The sequence below is a fragment of the Asterias amurensis genome, chromosome 3 (genome assembly GCF_032118995.1).
Source record: "Asterias amurensis chromosome 3, ASM3211899v1".
Taxonomy (NCBI): domain Eukaryota; kingdom Metazoa; phylum Echinodermata; class Asteroidea; order Forcipulatida; family Asteriidae; genus Asterias; species Asterias amurensis.
This window is the reverse complement of record NC_092650.1, coordinates 24,741,118-24,753,923: the sequence shown is the minus strand read 5'-3', so window position 1 is coordinate 24,753,923 and position 12,806 is coordinate 24,741,118. Positions and strand designations below refer to the sequence as shown.

Sequence of the window (12,806 nt, the reverse complement as noted above, 5' to 3'; positions counted from 1 at the left end):
ACTTCAGAGGGAGTCATTTCCCACAATGTTTTATACTAACAACAGCTCCCCAATGCTTGTTATAGTCAGTTTTTAAGTTAATATTTGTTTTGAGTAACTATCAAACGTGTACCTTCCCTTTAACTGAAGTTTGACTATTTTGTCTCGAGCCCGGGCTGGTCGACCGTTGGTTGACTACTGTGGTCGACCATTTGGAACCAGCCTCGAGCCCATCATGACTTATTCACTGTTCCCAACAGCATGCTCCATTCTAGCATGCGTAAACTGCAGAGGGGAACCAGCGACACTATAGCGAAAAGGCGGAAGGTTGACTATGGGTTGACTACTGGTTTTACACATCTTTTGATGACAGTTTTATACTTTTGTTTTAGCCTTGACAGCCCCTGTACAACTTGCAACTATTGTGTATGTCTAAAGATTTAAAATAAATAAAATAAATAAATAAATAAATGGGTGCGTTCGTTTAGCTTCCCCGGGTCGACCCCGGTGTGTGGCGTTTTCTTTTTCCAGGACGAACTTGTGCATATAATTACCCACGTTCGTCCTAGACACAGTTTCGTTACAGCATTGTCATTCCATCAAGCTGAAACCCCTAAATCCTCATCGAAAAGATTGGGAAGACCTGAATTCTCGCGCTGATCAGCCATTCTCATGAGATAGTTATACGAGAGATCCGTTTCGCTATTACCGCGACAGTCATCACGACTTGTCCAGTGTGACGAATAAAGAGTACGGCAAGCTACGTTAAGCTGCGAGTCGCAATTCTTATTTGCCGCCAATCATCGTGTGTTGCCGTCAATTGTCACTGACGAAACCGCCAGCGACCGCAGATAGCCGCAGTTATCAGTCGCGTGCGTCGACAAATTTTCAGCACATGTGGCGGCAAAAAAATTTTTTTCGTTGTGATTCTGTTCAGATTTCGTTCAGATTTCGTTGGAGAGCGCAACCCTCATGTCGTTTGACTTTGTCCATGCCGTGCGCTTCCGTCTCTATAAACATTTGAGGTCGTCACAGTTTCGTTGGAAGTCGTTGTCGGAGTGGATGACCAGAACGTTGTGAATAGTGGGACACCCATCTCGAATATTTACACGATCCACACACACACACACACAGGCTTTGTCGTCGGCGCAACCCACTGTCAGCCGCCGTTCCTTGCTGCCAGCTAATATAAATTCACTGCCAGCCGCCTGATCTCGTTCCTTGTTACCGGGCTCCGTCGAGACATCGTCACTCGCCGCCCTTTCCCTGCCGCAGCCATTCGTCCCTTGTCGTTGTGTTGTCGCTGAAGGTCGTTCCCATCCGTCAGCGAATCTTAAGTTTTCCCCTTTTGCCGTCACTTTGCCGCCAACGTTTTGGGATTGTCACATCCGTCGCCTTTAGCGGGGTCTTTGCCGCTACTATGTGAGCCAGCCTTAATGCCGTGTCCGAAACGGCAACTTCGGCTACAGTTACGGCTAGATCAGCGCGTCTGTCTATTCTTCAACACTGGCAGATGCGCTGATCTTGAATCATAAATTTGTACGCATTAATTTAAGCACGTGTGTACATGTAGGGGAGAGACGGTTGCCGTGGCCGTAATTTTAAACTGCCTAGGACGCGTCCACTTTATATAAAAAAATTAAATACACAGAGTTTTTAAACGGACAAAATGAGCTTCGCTTTTGTAATTGTTTCAGTAGTTAAATAGTTGTATCAATAAATACAATACTAAGCATCGACATTAGTTATCCATAATGTGTCTTTCGGCTCATAATGATTAAATAATAAATATAGTAAGGTTTGCACCATGTTCTGAAAAATAAATCGTTAGTTTCAACTCGACGTTTTGATCGGTATGCTCTGATCGTCTTCTGGAGAAAGCCGAGTTGAAACCTGTGGTTTTTCTGAACTACCCCCCAACTCAATTAGAGATTATCATCACATGGTGTTGACGAAAACCTTAATATATCCAATGTTAATATTTTGATGTATAATGCTGATAGTTTAGGTGATTTTTAACTCAATCTATTTACACCATATGTGTCGTTCAAAATAAGTTTCATCAGTCCTCCATTTTCACGTACTATACTTTACTATTCATACCTATATTAGTATCTATTTTGTAAGTTGCACCATGATGCAACTTGCTCTCTAATCCTACCCTTTCATGTTTCACTGCATTGTTATCGAACAATGCTTTACGGTCCATTAATCCATCCTTTCATACTGAACATCTTTTGTCCTCACCACTTTACTGATATTGGTCCATAGCTACCAATTGTTTCTGAAATAGAAACTTTGATTTGCTATAATTTTCCCGCTTATTTCTGGATCCTTCTCTTAATCCCTTTTCCCTCGTTTTTTCTATGAATGGATGTGATTGTTTGGACTCGTTTCAGCCTCTGAAGAAGGTCCGGTTCGGATCGGAAGCTAAGGCCATCTACCTTACTCATTATATATTTAGAGTTACTCTTATATACTTACGGTTAATATATAATAAGTAGGGTAGATGGCCTTAGCTTTCGATCCGAACCGGACCTTCTTCAGAGGCTGAAACGAGTCCAAACAATCACATCCATTCATAGAAAAAACGAGGGGAAAGGGATTAAGGGAAGGATCCGGAAAAAAGGTTAATATAGAAGTATACTTTTTTAATCTAACGTTTTCAACCAATTAATATATTCAGACTTTGTTAATATATAAACATATCAGCTTCTTTGGTAGAGTATGCGGTTAGTTTGTTATATACACAGGGTCTTTCATTGTGTTTACACAAGTATTATTAATATTTTGATGTATTGCTGTTACAACGGTAGCGTGATAGTTTAGGTGATTTGAAACTCAAATGGGAGACTTTGGGACGCTAGGTGGCAGCAGACTTACCAGGTAAATTTCCATTGTTTACGTAGTTGTGAGCGTGCGCAAATGACCGAGAACAATGGATTTTACCTGGTAAGTCTGCTGCCACCAAGCGTCCCAAAGTCTCCCATTGGTAATAAATACAAATTTGTCCTAACAAAGGTACATAATAACATTTGTTGAAGTGAGCATCTACCATTCAAACTTGTCTTTATATTGTGTTTGTGGTGTTCTTTTTTAATTCCAAAATAGCCTTGCTCAAGGCAGTCGAATTATTCACTCCGAAAAAAGACCGCCGCTGTATAAAAACCCACCCGTATTCACTGTGCGTAACATCGCACGACACGATGCCCCCGTACACTATCCGCATGCGGAGGCTGTCAGGCCGACAGCCTTGTAGGATCTGTGTTGAAGCCACTGACCCCATTACTATAATAAGCGAAGAGTTCCCACGGTCAGCTCATTACCATAATGCCCGCGAAAGACGAGACATGTTTACCTCACACACCACCACCACGGACGCATGATAGGGTCCAAAGGTCGTGATAAGGGAAGTGCGTGATTGGACGTCAAAATGAATAATTCATTTGCCTCACATCCTGTGTTGTCTGATAGGTCTGACGAACGATATACATATTCATGAGCTGCATACTAGCATATCCTCGAGCCCCCCAATTTCGTCCACTATTGGAATTTTTTCAATACAACACATTAAAACGGGAAGATACAGATCCGACAAGGCTGTCGGCCTGACGGCCTCCGCATGCGGTTAGTGGTGTACGAGTGCGATGACTTGTGTGAACAGTATTCGTGCGATGTGACAGTGTGTATACGGGTTGGTCATTCGGTGTGATCGCACACACCATGCACAGGGTATACGGCGGGTGGGTTTACAGCTGCGTCTTTTCGGAGCGAATAATGCGACTGCCTTGAGCAAAGCTAATTCCAAAAGGGTATAGTATTGTTTAAAGACAAACTGGAGAGTTGTATGTACCGAACTGTGTAACTGTACTCTATTCCATTATGCGCTTACTTCCCATCATGTACTTGTTGCACTGTATCCAGTGTCTTTGACATAGAAAATGACTGTAAAGTTAGTTTGGTATCTGACATTGTACGTTTAAATAACTTTCTACGGCGAATGTCCACTTTTCTTCTTTAAATATGAGACATCAGTCACTTGTTGAGTGTTATCAAATAATAGAGACGATGTTACCTCTGACGTCACACGGGAACCATAACATGATTCGCGCGCATACCGCCGGGCAAAACCTTTGTGTTTTGGCAGCCAGCTAGAAAGTGTATGCAATCTTACCATGACTACGTGTCTTTTTGCCTTGCGAAACATGACGTAATACAGTGGGTTTTTTTCAACAGAGGGCGGTTTGAATATAAACATGGTCACATCGTCTATACCAACTAGCCCCTACAACTAGCTCCTACAATGTCATACATACCAGTAACATGTGGGCAGGCCATTGACGTGCCCGACTTGGTAGCCACTGCATCATCCTGATTATATCCAGCACTCACAATGTCTACACCGGGTGCAAAGATGTCTACGCAGGAGCCACAACAGGATAAATAGGCTCTTTGGTCTTTTTTCGTCAGAAGCTGCTACAGTGATCGCCTAGTGCATGAAAACATGATTTATATAAAACAATAGGTTCAGTTTTCACTCTGTGCCCACTACATGGGCTGCTTAGGCACGCTGAACAAACGGATCATGTGCGTACCAAAATAGGGTTGCCAGTCAAAATAGAATGTCACATGTACAATTCTTGACTGGTATCCTGTTAATTATGGCTATAAAGCAGTGGGTTTTTGTAAGCAGTACTTTCTGTTTATAGGCAGTTCTGTGCAATTGGGCCATTTGAGTCGTTAACCACCGGTTACTAGAGAGGTTTCACAAGCCTACGGATACACATACAGATACCGATACGTCGACACTTTGTGTGTTCACGTGACGCGTATCCGCGACTACCGTATTTTGCTCACACGCTAGTATACAAATATTGACTGCTTCGAGTGCTATGGTCAAAACTATGACTCCCGAGGTGATCCCCGAAGCGTTCTATTTTCCCGAGGCGAAGCCGAGGGAAAATAGAACGCTACGGGGATCACCGAGGGAGTCATATTTTTAACCATTGCACGAGTAAAAAGAAGTCAATATTTGTTTTATAACACCCCAAACATTTCTCTAAATACTGTACTATTATTATTAAGTTACAGACCTGAATGCTACAATCAACGGACGACGCGATTATAGATTGCAAAAACTTTTACTGTGCTGCATGTAGTGTCGTGCAATCCGAACTGGTAACAGACTATTAATTTATCATCCTCGTACACGTAACGGACATCTGGTTACTGCACGCCGTGTGATAGTCTTCGGACTAGCGCACGGCAAACCGATGCACTATCACACGGCCGTCGTCTAGCAAAACTTAGACATGTCATGTGACGCGCTCTAAACCAATGAGCAGGCAGAATACTTGTAAGGGGTGTTATAAAAACGGATACGGCAGCTCATACACGTCGTAGAAAAACGGATAACTGCTTTGCAGACTTTTAGTTGTATTTTTGTCCCAGATCAAAAATATTTGCTTTCACTTGTATTGTGCTTGATATAGATAAAAAAATCAAGCAAAGTGATGAGAAAATGCATTGTATAAAACACGGGGTCTCTATCGGTCATGATGAATGCGAGTGCACTCAAGTGAAACATTACCTATAGTTTGCCAAACAAAATCCAACACGCGGCTGGCGTGAACGGATACGGTTATCATATCCGTATCTGTATCTGTATCCGTATCCGCATGCTTGCGGAACCTCTCTACTTTCAAAACCACCACTACTTACACAAGAAATCCAGTTGGTATTACCTCAAATTTCTTAGAGACACCACAACTTGCAGCATCAATATTACAAATAATGTTTTCTCGGTCAATTTCAGCATATAATTCACGGCATGTCGTCTTCGTTCCGAGACCGTGTCTAATAGAGACATCGGTTGATAAATAATGGATCGTTTTCAAAATGTGTGACTGTTTCTAAACATGAATGCATGAACTCACCCCCGGTACCCTAGCGGGTGAAATGTTGCAGGCGTCGATATCGTAGTTACCTGCCGCCACGGAGGACACGTATCCAGCAGCCAGTAGCTTTTCCACTGCTTCATCGATGGAAGGGGACACAGCGGGTCCGAGAGACATGGATACAACGCCGATGCCATGCTTGGATACTTCATCTAAACCTATACACACAGAAAAAAAAACACGCTTTCTCTATTAAAGACAGTGGACACTATTGGTAATCTTCTCACTTGGTGTATCTCAACAAATATGCATAAAATAACGAACCTGTGAAAATTTGAGCTCAATCGGTCATAGAAGTTGCGAGATAATAATGAAAGAAAAAACACCCTTGTCACACGAACTTGTGTGCTTTCTGATGCTTGATTTCGAAAATTGAGGTCTCGAAATCAAATTCGTGGTAAATACTTCTTGCTCGAAAACTACGTCACTTCAGAGGGAGCTGTTTCTCACAATGTTTTATACTATCAACCTCTCCCCATTACTCGTAATCAAGAAAGGTTTTATGATGATAATTATTTTTGAGTAATTACCAATAGTGTCCACTGCCTTTCAGCATCCTTTTTGAGACTTTTTTTTTTCGTTTTCCCTGCATTTAAAGTTTTCCCGTAGACTTTGTACACCAACTTGTGGAGCATCCGGTCTTAAGAAATTCCGTATGTAGTCCTTTTATTTGTTCCTTTTTTTGTATTGGTCCCTAGATGGTACTGAATATGAGCAAACACTCGATGATGCCACTGGACTGTTATGAAACAAAATTGTTGCGGATATTCCTCCCCCGAAAACAAACCGGTGAAAAATCGAACCGGGGCCCTGTGGGTGGAAAGTGTGAAAAATATCCCTGTACCAATCCAACCTCACTTCACATCAAAGAGTCCTGCTATTATAAGTGGATTACAAAGAGTTCGAACATAGCCTTATCTACTCGATTAAGGACATTATAACTCGTCTTAACTTAGGTCTAGCCTTCATTGTTATGTTTTTAACTTAAGCTAGGACTACTCCTAAGTTGACAACAGCCCTAAGTTAAGACCAGTCTGGGCCTAATTTCATAAAGCCTGCAAGCACACAAAATTGCTGAGCATGAAATTTCTTCCTTGATAAAAACAATAATTATTACCAACCATGTTACTCTTGTTGTTTGTTTATCCTGAAAATCACGTGGAAATTTGGTTGCTATTCCTGTTGTTAGACATTTCATGCTTAGCAAATGTTTGTGTTTACAGGCTTCATGAAGTTGGGCACAGGTCCATAATTCCTGCGAATGCGAATGCGATACGAATTGTGACGTCACAGCCCTGTTTCTTTAGGATTGAGAACAATTCAACTAATTCGTTGAACCAGGCTTCAAAGAGAGTCGCTTTTGCTGTAGGTTTTCTCGGTCAAATTCGGCAAATGAGCAGCCAATTTAATTTTCATGTGTTCGAATTAAAGCTATTTTGCCTCTCCGCTTTTTACTGCGTTTTAAATTCAGAATTCGGTCATTCAATGTCGTTTTGAGGCTTTCAAGTTCCTAGCACACTCATTCTTCTTCATGACACACAATCATCATTTAATTTAGCAAAGCTGGTTCGACTAGAGATTTTGCTGATTTAATCATTTTCAATTTCGTAAAGAGGCAATCAGCTTCGCTCACCGAGGATTCAAATGGGTACGACTAAAGAAATACGAATAAACAGATAAACTGTAAAAGGCAACTGTTTCGTATTATTTTTCACTTTGAAATCAAGCGAACCCTATTTTCTTTATTTTCCGAAATTGACCGAGAAAACCTATATTAACTTTTAAAACCAAAAGCAATGAAAACGTACTTGTTTTTTAAAAAAGTACAGCAACTTTTGATAGTTCAAAGCATGTAAAAAATACATTTCACTTCGGAGGAATATTACTTACATTTTTGTTTCAGTTGAATTAAAAGAATACATTTTATTCTTGACCTTAGCCCTGAAAAGCCAAGTGGGAATTGACTCTCACAAAGACATGATTTTCTATCGGAATGGTGAGTTTTTAAAAATAAATGGACATTACTTACCTTGGCCTTGATGATGAAGCTGTTTGGAATGCCACGTCGCTGGGCCATGTAAATTGGAGCAAGGGCGGCGTTGGCAGCGGCCACACACAGACACAACAAGAGTAGCTTCATGGTTGGTTATGAGGGATCCCACAAACACAAGCCACGGAAATAGTGAAAGCTTCTCTATCAAACTCGAAACATAGTTGATGTGTGATTAGGAAAAGGAGTACAGGGAGTGCTTCTAAATAAAAGATAAATGGCCTTAAAGTCACCTGGAAGTGATATTTTTTCAAAATAAAGCCTTTGTCACTAATATATGTGTTTTGATGAGTGGAATGTGAATAAACAGTTAACTATAAGGTTTTAAAAAATCAGTTCTTATTTTATTTACAAATTTAAGAGTAGACCCCGACCCGAGAGGCTGATTTGATATAGATTTTCAAACATTTAACATAAAACACCTTTAAGATGACGTCACGTGACCGGTGATGACGTCATCATGACATCATTACCTTAGGATCATTATTGCACCATACCCTTCGATCCCTGAAAGTTTCATTGCAATTGCTCTTTAGGAACTATGCAAAAAATCGCGAGTTCGGCCTCGGGAAATAGGTCCCTCTTCTGGTCACTCAAAGTCCCTCGGGGGAATAGACGTACACTAGTTACCCCATTGCCAGTCAACAGCCCTTTTCACACTACAGAGCCATTTCCCGAGAAATGAACTCCCGGGAAAATCCCGGGAGTTTTAACCCCACCGCCACCCCAGCAACCGTTCTCACTATCCCAATTTAGTAACTCCCGGGAGTACGTTTCCCCAGGAATATGCACGGTCGTCTCACACTTACGATCAAACCCCAGGAAATGTGGTAAACAGGTCAGCCCATGCGGAAGTTACCAATGTTTGTTGACGGAGGTCCGTTCCCACAATGCCACACGGCCGGCTGCAAAATCCTTGCCACATGCGACCCAAAAATGGCTGCACGTGTGTATTTGCATGTTGTTATTCTGTGATTACGGCGGACAAGAAGTCTTGCAGTTCGGGAAGACATCACTGACGGCTTGTCAGGAGAAGACGATTGCTGTGACAGTGTTTTAAAGACATCGGTAGAACAATCGGATGGAATTTGTCGTGCGATTGACGAGTTTCATGGCACTTGCTGGAAGTATTGGTCAAAGGTCAATCTGGTCTGCCAAGAAGAGCGGCCACTGGTAGGAGCAAGTTGCTATTAGAAAATGCGAAAGGGTGCTTCTTCTTTTTTGAGAACTGTAATTGAATGGACTTTTGTGTCCGTGGTTTACCCAGAGGTTTTGTGTTGGCATTGATCTCAATTTTTGCCTGTTCACACTATAGCTATTTCCCGGGAAATTCCCGGGAACTTTTGGTTGATCTGTTCACACTACAAAAATACTCCCGGGATTTTCCCGGGAAATGACGTTTTCCCAGGAAATAATTAACCCTGCTCAGCAGGGGCAGGGTTAAGGGATGCAACCCTGGGGTAAGGCCTAATAATTTTCTGAATGGCATTTTCGGAGGATTGCATAATAATGTCCATGATGTTAGGGCCATGGTAATTAAAGGTTTTATTGAAAAAAATACCGCATGGTCGATTTTGCACAATCTGACAACAGCAGTAGAAAGAAGAAGAAGCAATCTTCCCTTCTAACATCGACAGTGCTGTTTTCCCGTTGTGCAAAGAAAGAACACTGAATAGGCTTTAACCCTACATTGGCTAGCATTTTTTCATGGCTTCATAAAGACTTTTAAATGTATGTTTCTTCTGGAAAAACAAAACTATTATCCTACCGACCTATAGTCTTTTTTCCCCCAAGGTTTTCAGTTTTTATCTGCAATGGGCAGGGGTCCGTTCGTATCCAGCTTCACGCAGGCAGTCAGCCAATTTTGAGAAAACTTTCCCGTTTCTTGTAGGCCTATATGCCCATCTAGCTGTTTTTGGACTGCATCGTCGGCCAAAAATGCAACTAGTTTCAGGTTGTTATCATCACGCCATCGGTCACTTCTACCCATCGTAAGAAATTGAGCAACAAATTGAACTAAAATATTTACTGTCAGATGGTAGACAGCAATGTCGATCGAAGAACTCAAATCTGACTCTGGACAACAAAAGTCCACCAACGGCCAAGTACATGTAAATAAGAAATACTATACACACATGGCGTGTGTACGAGAAGGAAGCTTGTTTACGCCCACTATTTATTCTGTTCCTATTCCATTCACGTGGTCAATTTTTTTTAATTCATATATTTATTTGTAAATTACAGATGTAATTCACTTTTATTTTCGTACCTAAACGTAAACACTTTCAGAAGGAGAAAACAAAAAGGGGCTATTGTTACGACGCGAATTATTTGGAGCGCTATTTTTGACGTCTGTGACCTTTCGAGATTAATGACGTCTCAACACAGTGGAAGCAAAAGGTGGGGTTAGTTAAACCCGCTTTCGTTCTCGCTAGCTGCTTTTCCCGGGAAAAACGTTTTTCCCCGGGGTTAACTCCTTTAACCCTACCCCTTAACTGGGTAAATTATTTCCCGGGAAAATGTTATTTCCAGGGAATTTTTTTGAAGTGTGAACAGATCGACTAACATTTCCCGGGAACTTCCCGGGAAATACCTGTAGTGTGAAAAGGGCTTTAGTGTGGAAGGGGCTTGGTAGTGAAACAATTTATTAGCCCGCCTTCGAACCAAATACACAAGCTGCGGCAGCCTCTGAGAAAAATCGATATTGTATCATTGGTGCCGTCTTAACAACTCAAACGATTGGAACAGTGAGTTTTTTACACTGCCGGATCCATTTTTAACAAAACATCAACAATTCTTTGGGGAAATTTCATCAACGCTACGATATTAAAAATGTCAGGTCAAGATCGCTTGTTGCTTCCGGTGGTTGAATGGATGACCCAGTAAAAGGGAGTGAGAACCTGTTGATGTTGATAGAATAGTGGACAAAAGGCATGGCATGTTGGAAGGGCAGGCGTAGCGCGAGTGGGAATAACGTCAACATTGTGCAAAGTATTTAATTAAGAGTGAACGGACACCAGTCGCAAGAATAATGTATAAGGAGAGGCTTGCATCTTACCTTATTATTATTTATTTTTTAAACAAAACAAAAAACATTAAGCTGTGTGCCGCTATACAGATAATCCAGAAAGGCTGAATAGCCACCAGAAAGTATCTTAAAGGCAATGGGCACTATTGGTATTTACTTAAAATAATTTTTAGCATAAAACCTTGGGAGCTGTTGATAGCATAAAACATTGTGAGAAACAACTCCCTCTGAAGTAACGTTGTTTTCGAGAAAGAAGTAATTTTCCACGAATTTGATTTCGAGACCTCAGAATAAATTGTTGGGTCTCAAAATCAAGCATCTAAAAGCACACAACTTCGAGTGACAATGGTGTTTTTCGTTCATTATTATCTTATTATCTCGCAACTTCGACAACCAATTGAGTTTAAATTTTAACAGATTTGTTAGTTTATGCATATGTAGAGAAACACCAAGTGACAATTACCAATAGTGTCCAATGCTTTAAGCCGCAATCTTTTGTAATATTTTTATCAGCTTTTGGTGAACTCATTCTGTGGTGTTCGATCATGCATGGGTAATTTTGTGCTATAGTTCCATTTCCATATTACCTATTTGAGTTCTGTTTTCTGTTGTGTGCATTTGAAATAATGTCTTTATTATCAAAATATTATATTTGTAAATATTCTTATCTGTAAAAATTGTCTTAATTCGACCTCTGGCTGTGATGATTTGTTATAAATAAACCATAACAATACAATTCAATATCCCCGGGGTTCTCTAATCAAGGGCCCCGGACAAAAAGCCCATGTAGGTTTTATCTGTTATGATTCGTGAATTTTCGCCGCGATCTTTTTCCAAGAAATGTATTTAAGACTGGACACTATTGGTAATTGTCAAAGACCAGTCGCTCACTTGGTGTATCTCAACATGTATAAAATAACAAACCTGTGAAAATTTGAGCTCAATTGGTCGTCGAAGTTGCGAGATAATAATGAAAGAAAAAACACCCTTGTCACACGAAGTTGTGTGCGTTTAGATGGTTGATTTCGAGACCTCAAGTTCTAAATCTGAGGTCTCGAAATCAACTTCGTGGAAAATTAGTTCTTTATCGAAAACTATGTCACTTCAGAGGGAGCCGTTTCTCACAATGTTTTATACCATCAACCTCTCCCCGTTACTCGTCACCAAGTAAGGTTTATACTAATAATTATTTTGAGTAATTACCAATAGTGTCCACAAAGGTTGAAAGGAAAATGAAAAAGTTAAAGCAAATCAGCTTGAAAAAGCTCCAAGAAACGTCAATGTTGGAACAACGAGTATTTCAATCCACAAACAGGGCCCATGCATGGTAGGCCTCGCGTTGATTTACTTTGTTGTTAACTTTTTTTGATTTTGTAATTAATTTTGTGTTATTCAGTCAAGCATTTTACACAAGATTACACACTAGACTTTTCAAGGGATTGACGTAAAACGATTGATTACCAATCTTGTTTAGGCACCTTCATGTAAAAATCCACTCATCCCCCCTCGCCTTTTCACGTCTTACTTCACCTTTAATAAAGACGTTCATAACCACAACACTAGATGTAGTAACAATAATATGCATGTCCCTTTCGCACGCACATTATACACAACCATTACTCTCCGTGACTACGGTTCTCGTCTTTGGAGTTTGTTCATAGGTAGAGTTTGTTCATAGAGAGCTGTCTTTCTTTATTCTGCTACCGCGGAGTATATCATCGGATGTTCGGGAGACTTCTCGGTTCTGAAAATAACTGTTCTGCTTTTTTGTTTAACTACTACACCTTCCTTC

At 40.8% G+C, this 12,806-nt stretch overlaps 1 pseudogene; it reads right to left on the bottom strand.

The window, feature by feature from the left end:
- The window catches only part of LOC139934793 (uncharacterized), a 41,787-nt pseudogene extending 33,711 nt beyond the window's left edge, over window positions 1-8,076 (bottom strand).
- Window positions 8,077-12,806: the final 4,730 nt, after the last annotated feature.